Source organism: Zootoca vivipara, chromosome 12 (assembly GCF_965207765.1).
Source record: "Zootoca vivipara chromosome 12, rZooViv2.hap1.1, whole genome shotgun sequence".
NCBI lineage: Eukaryota > Metazoa > Chordata > Lepidosauria > Squamata > Lacertidae > Zootoca > Zootoca vivipara.
The window spans coordinates 41,098,503-41,107,228 of record NC_142595.1 but is presented as its reverse complement, the minus strand read 5'-3'; the positions used below and the strand labels follow the sequence as shown (position 1 = coordinate 41,107,228).

The following is an 8,726-nucleotide window of genomic DNA, read 5'->3' as shown; positions in this document are numbered from 1 at the left end:
GCCCTTATCTCTGGTCTGCCTGTGGTCAAGTGAACTATGAAAACAAAATTCTCTCGAGCTTTCCAGGAAGCTGTGCTGGGTTATCTACAAACATGGGAAGATATCTACAAGGAAAGGCAATGTTTCAATCCAACAGAAAAGGAGAATGAGGTGCAAGAGCAAGATTTAGAGGACAATTTTGTTTATGAGATTGTGTGTGAGGAGCAACAATTTGAGGACAATTTGGAGACTGATTCAGACTATAAAAAATATGTGTTGGATGATGGAAAACAAAGATCAGAACAAAGAGATGAGGCCGACAAGGAGAAGCAAAGTGAAGAGAAGATTGATGGAAGTGAAAATCCTGGAGAGACTGAAATGTTGAATGGTGTTAGTGAAGGGAGGGAAAGGCAGAAAGAGGGAGGAGCAGAGGTCTGGAAGTGGATGTGGGAAAGAATTGGAGTGGGGTAAAAATTTTAGTTTAAGGTACTGTTTTTGGTCTATGAACAACGGTGTCGGAATCTTGGCCTGTTAAAGGATATGCTGATCCAATTGGGAGGAGGGACATTGGGGGGGGGGAAGGAGAGATTTTTATAGTTTAAGGTTAAGAGCTTTCTGGAGGGAGTAAAAAGAATGGCTGAGGAAATATGCTTAGAGTTTGTTTTTGAATAATTTTGGTGATCAGGTGTTTGGGTGGAAAACTGCCTGTCTCCCCCTTCTTACTCTTGGTACCCAGTGGCAGGGGGTGCCTTGAGGGGAGAGGGAAGGGTGGAGGGAAACCCAGACACAAAAATGGAACCTTTTGACTGCTGGACTCCTCGGGCTACCCCAGTGGCAGGGGGGGGGGCTCAGAGGGGGACAGCATGAAGAAGGAGGAGGATTGTGTTAATATTATAAGAATAAGATTCTGAATTGGATTAGAAAACCCGCCATAACTATGTAAAGAGGTTGGGAAATCCAGGAGGAGGAGAGTCGTGGAAGCCATTAATATTTTTCCTTTTTTCTTTTTTTTTCCTTCCCTTTTTTCCCCCCTTTTCATATTTTTGCTTTTTTCTCTCTCTCTCTCCTTTTTTCTTTGTTTTTCTTTTTTCCAGTACAGTGAAGAAATAGCTGGGGGATAAGCCAATCCCCAGAGATCCTCCGCCTTTGTCCTCTCAGTGGCAGGGGGGGGGGATGAGGGGGGAGGAAGGAGGGGGGAGGTCAAACCCAGCTTAAAATGGACCCCTTCGTTCCCCAATACCCATGGGGCTCACTGGTGGCAGAGGTGGGCTTGTGGGTGGAGGGAAAATGAAGGGACAGAGTTTATGTTGTATACTTTGTATGTGTTTTTTTTCCCTAAAAATTAATAAAAATTATTCAAAAAAAAAAAATATGAAGGTGACCCGGAAACTACAACTAAGCCAGAATGCGGCAGCTAGACCTGTGACTGGGAGCGGCTGCCGAGACCACATAACACCGGTCTTGAAAGATCTACATTGGCTCCCAGTACGTTTCTGAGCACTATTCAAAGTGTTGGTGCTGACCTTTAAAGCCCTAAATGGCCTCGATCCAGTATACCTGAAGGAGCGTCTCCACCCCCATCATTCAGCCCAGACACTGAGGTCCAGCTCCGAGGGCCTTCTGGCGGTTCCCTCACTGCGAGAAGCAAAGCTACAGGGAACCAGGCAGAGGGCCTTCTCGGTAATGGCACCTGCCCTGTGGAACACCCTCCCATCAGCGGTCAGAGAGATAAACGACTACCTGACATTTAGAAAATACCTAAAGGCAGCCCTGTTTAGGGAAGTTTTTAATCTGTGATATTTGATGTATTTTAATGTTTGTTGGAAGCCGCCCAGAGTGGCAGGTGAAGCCCAGCCAGATGGGCGGGGTATAAATAATATAGAATCATAGAATCATAGAATCATAGAATCATAGAGTTGGAAGAGACCACAAGGGCCATCCAGTCCAACCCCCTGCCAAGCAGGAAACACCATCAAAGCATTCCTGACAGATGGCTGTCAAGCCTCTGCTTAAAGACCTCCAAAGAAGGAGACTCCACCACACTCCTTGGCAGCAAATTCCACTGCCGAACAGCTCTTACTGTCAGGAAGTTCTTCCTAATGTTTAGGTGGAATTTTCTTTCTTGTAGTTTGAATCCGTTGCTCCGTGTCCGCTTCTCTGGAGCAGCAGAAAACAACCTTTCTCCCTCCTCTATATGACATCCTTTTATATATTTGAACATGGTTATCATATCACCCCTTAACCTTCTCTTCTCCAGGCTAAACATACCCAGCTCCCTAAGCCGTTCCTCATAAGGCATCGTTTCCAGGCCTTTGACCATTTTGGTTGCCCTCTTCTGGACACGTTCCAGCTTATCAGTATCCTTCTTGAACTGTGGTGCCCAGAACTGGACACAATACTCCAGGTGAGGTCTGACCAGAGCAGAATACAGTGGTACTATTACTTCCCTTGATCTAGATGCTATACTCCTATTGATGCAGCCCAGAATTGCATTGGCTTTTTTAGCTGCTGCATCACACTGCTGACTCATGTCAAGTTTGTGGTCAACCAAAACTCCTAGATCCTTTTCACATGTACTGCTCTCAAGCCAGGTGTCTCCCATCCTGTATTTGTGCCTTTCATTTTTTTTGCCCAAGTGTAGTACTTTACATTTCTCCTTGTTAAAATTCATCTTGTTTGCTTTGGCCCAGTTGTCTAATCTGTTAAGGTCATTCTGAAGTGTGATCCTGTCCTCTGGGGTGTTAGCCACCCCTCCCAACTTGGTGTCATCTGCAAACTTGCTCAGGATTCCCTCAAGCCCATCATCCAAGTCATTGATAAAGATGTTGAACAAGACTGGGCCCAAGACAGAACCCTGTGGCACCCCACTAGTCACTACTCTCCAGGATGAGGAGGAGCCATTGATGAGCACCCTTTGGGTTCGGTCAGTAATCCAGCTACAAATCCACTGAATGGTAGCATTGTCTAGCCCACATTTTACCAGCTTCTTTACAAGAATATCATGGGGCACCTTGTCAAAGGCCTTGCTGAAATCAAGATAGGCTACATCCACAGCGTTCCCTTCATCTACCAGGCTTGTAATTCTGTCAAAAAATGAGATCAGATTAGTCTGACATGACTTATTTTTCAGGAACCCATGCTGACTTTTAGTGATCACAGAGTTTCTTTCTAGGTGCTCACAGACTGTTTGCTTAATGATCTGCTCTAGAATCTTTCCTGGTATTGATGTCAGGCTGACTGGGCGGTAATTGTTTGGGTCCTCTCTTTTCCCCTTTTTGAAAATAGGGACAACATTTGCCCTCCTCCAGTCTGCTGGAACTTCGCCTGTTCTCCAGGAATTTTCAAAGATTATTGCCAGTGGTTCTGAAATCACCTCTGCCAGTTCTTTTAATACTCTTGGATGTAGTTCATCTGGCCCTGGAGACTTGAATACATCTAAACTAGCCAAGTATTCTTGTACTACCTCCTTACTTATTCTGGGCTGTGTTTCCCCTGCTGAATCATCTGCTCCATATTCTTCAGGTCGGGCGTTGTTTTCTTTCTTGGAGAAGACTGAGGCAAAGAAGGCATTGAGGAGTTCTGCCCTTTCTCTGTCCCCTGTTTGCATTTCACCATCTTCTCCTCTGAGTGACCCCACTGTTTCCTTGTTTTTCCTTTTGCTACGGACATACCCATAAAAGCCCTTTTTGTTGCTTTTAACCTCTCTGGCGAGCCTGAGTTCATTCTGTGCTTTAGCTTTTCTGACTTTGTCTCTACACGTGCTGGCTATATGTTTGAATTCCTCTCTGGAGATTTCCCCCCTTTTCCATTTTTTGTACATATCCCTTTTAAATCTTAACTCAGTCAAAAGTTCTTTAGATAGCCAGCCTGGCTTCTTTAGGCACCTTCCATGTTTCCGTCTCATTGGTATTGCCTGAAGTTGTGCTTTTAATATCTCCCTTTTAACAAACTCCCAACCATCATGAACTCCCTTCCCTTTTAGTATTACTGTCCATGGGATTTCACCCAGCGTTTCCCTAAGTTTTCTGAAGTCGGCTTTCTTAAAGTCTAGAATTTGGACCTTAGTATGCTTGGTTGCTCCTTTCCGCTGGATAATAAACTCCAGAAGAGCATGGTCACTCCCACCTAATGATCCTGCCACTTCTACCCCACTAACCAAGTCATCACTATTGGTTAGGACCAGATCTAAAATGGCTGATCCTCTTGTTGCTTCTCCCACTTTCTGGACAATGAAGTTGTCTGCAAGGCCAGTGAGGAATCTGTTCGACCTTATGCTCTTGGCTGAGTTTGACATCCAACAAATATCAGGATAGTTGAAATCCCCCATTACTACTATCTCACTTCCTTTGGAATGCTTGGCCATCTGTTCCAGGAAGGCATCATCTGTGTCCTCAGTTTGGCTTGGGGATCTATAGTAAACTCCCACAATGAGATCACTGTTGTTTTTCTCTCCCTTAATTTTGACCCAGATACTCTCAATTTGGCTTTGAAGTTTTAAATCCTGGATCTCTTCACAGGTATACATATCCCTAACATATAAAGCTACTCCTCCTCCTTTCCTGTTTGGTCTATTTCTCTTAAATAGATTGTATCCCTCTATTACTACATTCCAGTCATGAGACTCATCCCACCAGGTTTCAGTGATGCCTATTATGTCATATTTAGTTTGCTGTACCAAGAGCTCAAGTTCATCTTGTTTATTTCCCATGCTCTGTGCATTAGTATACAGACATTGAAGACCGTTGATCATTCCCCCATGTCTCTTATTTAATCATTCTATGATTCTATGATTCTATGATTCTATGATTTGGAATAATATTATTTGGAATAATATTTGGAATATTATTATTATTATTATTATTATTATTATTATTATTATTATTATTAAAAATCCGCTAGCTTTGGCTCAGCCAGCTGGATCCCAGTTCAGCCAGGATATGCGTAGCTGTGTGCCAGGAACCTCTTGGCTCAGCTGGAGGTCCACCGGATCATCTCATCCTGGTAGATCTTAGTTTTCTACGTTTTCTCCCTAGATTTATTCCCCTCTGCTTCATGGTCAATATGAGATCTCCTCCTCTCCATGTCTGTGAGGCTCAGGAGAGGTGGGGGGAAAGATCATAGAGTTGGAAGGGGCCACGAGGGTCATCTAGTTCAACCCCACATGGGACTTTAACCCACAACCCTGAGATTAAGAGCCTCATGCTCTAGCCTTAACACATCAGAATTTGAAAGTTCCATTTCTTCCCCACCCACAAACCTCACAGCTATGAAACTATGGCAGTTTTGCCCTCAACAAATTTATCTGTTTTATTGGACGCACAACTGGTAGGCAATTGAAAACATTCTTAAGTTTTGTGGGTGACAAGTGTATTGGATAGAGCACTGGTGTCAAACACAAGGCCCGGGGGCCTAATCCGGCCCGCCAGACCTCGTCATGTGGCCCGCGTAGCCGCCGCCGACAATTACAGCTGTCAGTAGTTCTGGAGCCTGCAATTGGCCGAGGGTCAAAACCGGGGGCGGGGCTGCAGGCGGAGGCCGGGGCGCTGGAGCCGCGCTGACGGCCTTGGCCAGGGAATTTCAATTTTGAATGAGGCTAAGGGAGGCGGTGGCACAGCGGCCAGACGGGGAAGTGAGATGCAGGAGGAGGAGGAGGAAGCCCGCCGAGGAGGTAGGAAAGCCCTACAGGCGCTGCCGGCAAAGTTGGTGCCGGGACGGAGCAGCGCTGGAATTTTTTTTGGCGGGCTTTGCTGTTGTCTCCGAGAGCGAGTGAGGCGGCACTGGGGAGCCGCCGCCCGCCGCTTCCCTTCCTCTCCTCGGCTGCATCCGGGAGGTGGGCGAGCAAGCGGGCGAAAGGGACGTGGAGTGAGCCTGAGGGGGAAGTAGGTGAAGCGCAACAGCCGCTCTCTTGATGGAGCCGGGTTTCTCTTTCCTCTTCCCCCGTTTTCTCCTCATAGACACTCGGGAGGGTGCCTGGCTTTTGCTCTGCCCCCCACCCCCGAGCCGCCCTTTGGCTTCTCAGTTCCGGCGGAGCTGCTCCCCGGGGGGCGGCCGGGAGGGAGGCGGCGACGACGGAACGGGTTCCTGCACTTCCCGCTCTGCCGCCGCCTCTTCTCAGCCCCTCGTGATGTAGGGCTCCAGATGGAGTCGCCTCGCGGTTTGAGTAGGTGGAAGGGGAATTTTTTATGGGGGGGAGGTTTTCAAGCCTCCTCTGCCTGCAGTCCCGGTAGGGAGAGGCGGCGGCGAAGATGACAACAGCGCGGGTGGGGGGAAGAGCAGCTCTGAGGCGAAGATGCACGTCCGCTGGGGCTGCCGCCGCCTTCCTCCTCGGGAAATCCGCTGCCCTCCCTCAGCGCGAGGGGAAGGGACTCTGGCGCTGAGGAGGGAGGATACAAAAGCAAAGCAGGGAGTTGGCGCTGCACCACATGTTCCTGCCCCTCTCCAAAGCATGGGGTGGGTTGCAGCGTGTGGCATCCTGCCTAGCGGGGTTTGGGTGTGCGCAGGGCGGGAGAGGGAAGCCCTCTTTCCATCTGCAGGTTTTTAATCCCAGCAGTGGCTTTCTCCTTCCTGCCGAAGGTTTAGTTGAGCCCCCCCCCCCCCGGAAGCCGTCAATCCCCACCTTTTGTTCAAATTTCCCTCGTTTACATCCCCTCCCACACACGCGCCACGACGCAGGAATGTGATCCGCGTGGGGGCGGGAATGAGCTTACATTATTACAAAAAACAGTAATAATTGAATGCAGTGACAATAATTTATGATAATAAAGAGTGGACACATAGTCCTACAGACACAACCGGCCCTTTGAGGGTGACCAAACTGCTGATGCGGCCCCCGATGAATTTGAGTTTGACACCCCTGGGATAGAGGATTATAAATGTTGAGTGACAAAGTGTAACATTGAATCTTGAAATAAAATAAAATACAATATTAAGAATAAAAAAAGGTAAAAGCCCATTCAGTCCAGCATGCTGTTTCTCAAAGTGGCCAACCAAGTGCCCATGGGGAGCCTGAAAGCAAGACCTGAGCAGTAGCGCTCTCCTCAATTGCAATTCCCAGCAGCTACAGGAGAAACCCGGAAAATTAGAATGTCGTCGAAAAGTGCATTTATTTCAGTAACGCAACTTAAAAGGTGAAACCAATATATGAGATAGATGCATGACATGCAAAGCAAGATATGTCAGGCCGTTATTTGTTGTAATCGTAATTATTTGTCGTTAGGCGGGTCAATTATGAATGGAATGTAATCAATGAAATGTAATAGCAATGTTGGGACGTTGGTGGCGTTGTGGGTTAAGCCACAGAGCCTAGGGCAGGCATCCCCAAACTGCGGCCCTCCAGATGTTTTGGCCTACAACTCCCATGATTATTAGCTAACAGGACCAGTGCTCAGGGATGATGATAATTGTAGTCCAAAACATATTGAGGGCCAAAGTTTGGGGATGCCTGGCCTAGGGCCTGCCGATCAGAAGGTTGGAGGTTCGAATCCCTGCTACGGGGTGAGCTCCCATTGCTCAGTCCCAGCTCCTGCCAACCTAGCAGTTTGAAAGCACGTCAAAGTGCAAGTAGATAAATAGGGGCCGCTACAGCGGGATGGTAAACAGTGTTTCCGTGTGCTGCTCTGGTTCGCCAGAAGCTGCTTTGTCATGCTGGCCACATGACCTGGGCCAATAACACGAGATGAGCACCGAAACCCCAGAGTTGGTCACGACTGGACCTAATGGTCAGGGGTCCCCTTACCTTTACCTTTTAATAGCAATGTTTATTTTTGTATTATTGTAACTATTTGTTTTATTACTGTGGAATTTCCAAAAGAAAGCATTTGTAAAAATTAAAAGAAAAATTAAAAGTTGTATTACTGAAATAAATGCACTTTTCGACGATATTCTAATTTTCCGAGTTTCACCTGTAGATTTCCAGGGCATTCAATCTCTGATCCTGGTGCAAATCCTGTCTCTGCACCAGCATGCTAGGGGGAAACACCACCTGTTGGATTTCAGCCAGTTTACTGCACAGATCTCTCCAGGGAGTCCCTTCACAAGCAAAGGGTAGCTACTCTTTTTTGAAAAGGCACAAGGTGGGGTTGGTGGAGACTTTGGTCAAATGTAGCTATACTGGTGTCTTTTCCTAGTTTAAGAAAATAAGATGAAATAAAGATGAACTATATAAAGGTAAAGGGACCCCTGACCATTAGGTCCAGTCACGGACGACTCTCGAGTTGCGGCACTCATCTCGCTTTATAGTCTACACTTTTTATACAGTACAACGTATTTGAAAACAATTCAACAATTACTGTACTGTATTCCGAATGCAGAAAGTAACAGTCCTGTACCGCTAGATGGCGCTGATCAGTCATAGAAGCCAATAAGATGCTCAATGTCCTACAATTCCACGTGGCACACAGTGACAGAAGTTGGTATAGAAGATAAACTTTGTACGAGCCCTATCATCACAGCTGGCTCGTTGGTCTAGGGGTATGATTCTCGCTTAGGGTGCGAGAGGTCCCGGGTTCAAATCCCGGACGAGCCCTATATTTATTGCAATACTAAACGATGAGTGAACTTTCATATAGTGTCGGGTTTTATCTCTTTTCTCCTAAAAAGAAAGTTGCGAACTATAAAAATTTCCTTGAAAAACAAAGATTGATCCTGGGCAAAAAAATTCCGTGGTCTGTATTCTGAATATCTGTACTGTAATTCTGTAACATTTTCCTGGTGGCAAGTCCCATTGCACATCTAAATAGATGTGTCTA

The 8,726-nt window shown here is 46.7% G+C and overlaps 1 non-coding gene across 1 annotated transcript; it reads left to right on the top strand.

Annotated features, from left to right (window-relative positions):
• The first annotated feature begins 8,431 nt into the window (after positions 1–8,431).
• TRNAP-AGG (transfer RNA proline (anticodon AGG)) lies at positions 8,432–8,503 on the top strand. The gene has a single exon. It is a non-coding gene; the product is annotated as a tRNA-Pro (tRNA).
• The last annotated feature ends 223 nt before the right edge of the window (positions 8,504–8,726 follow it).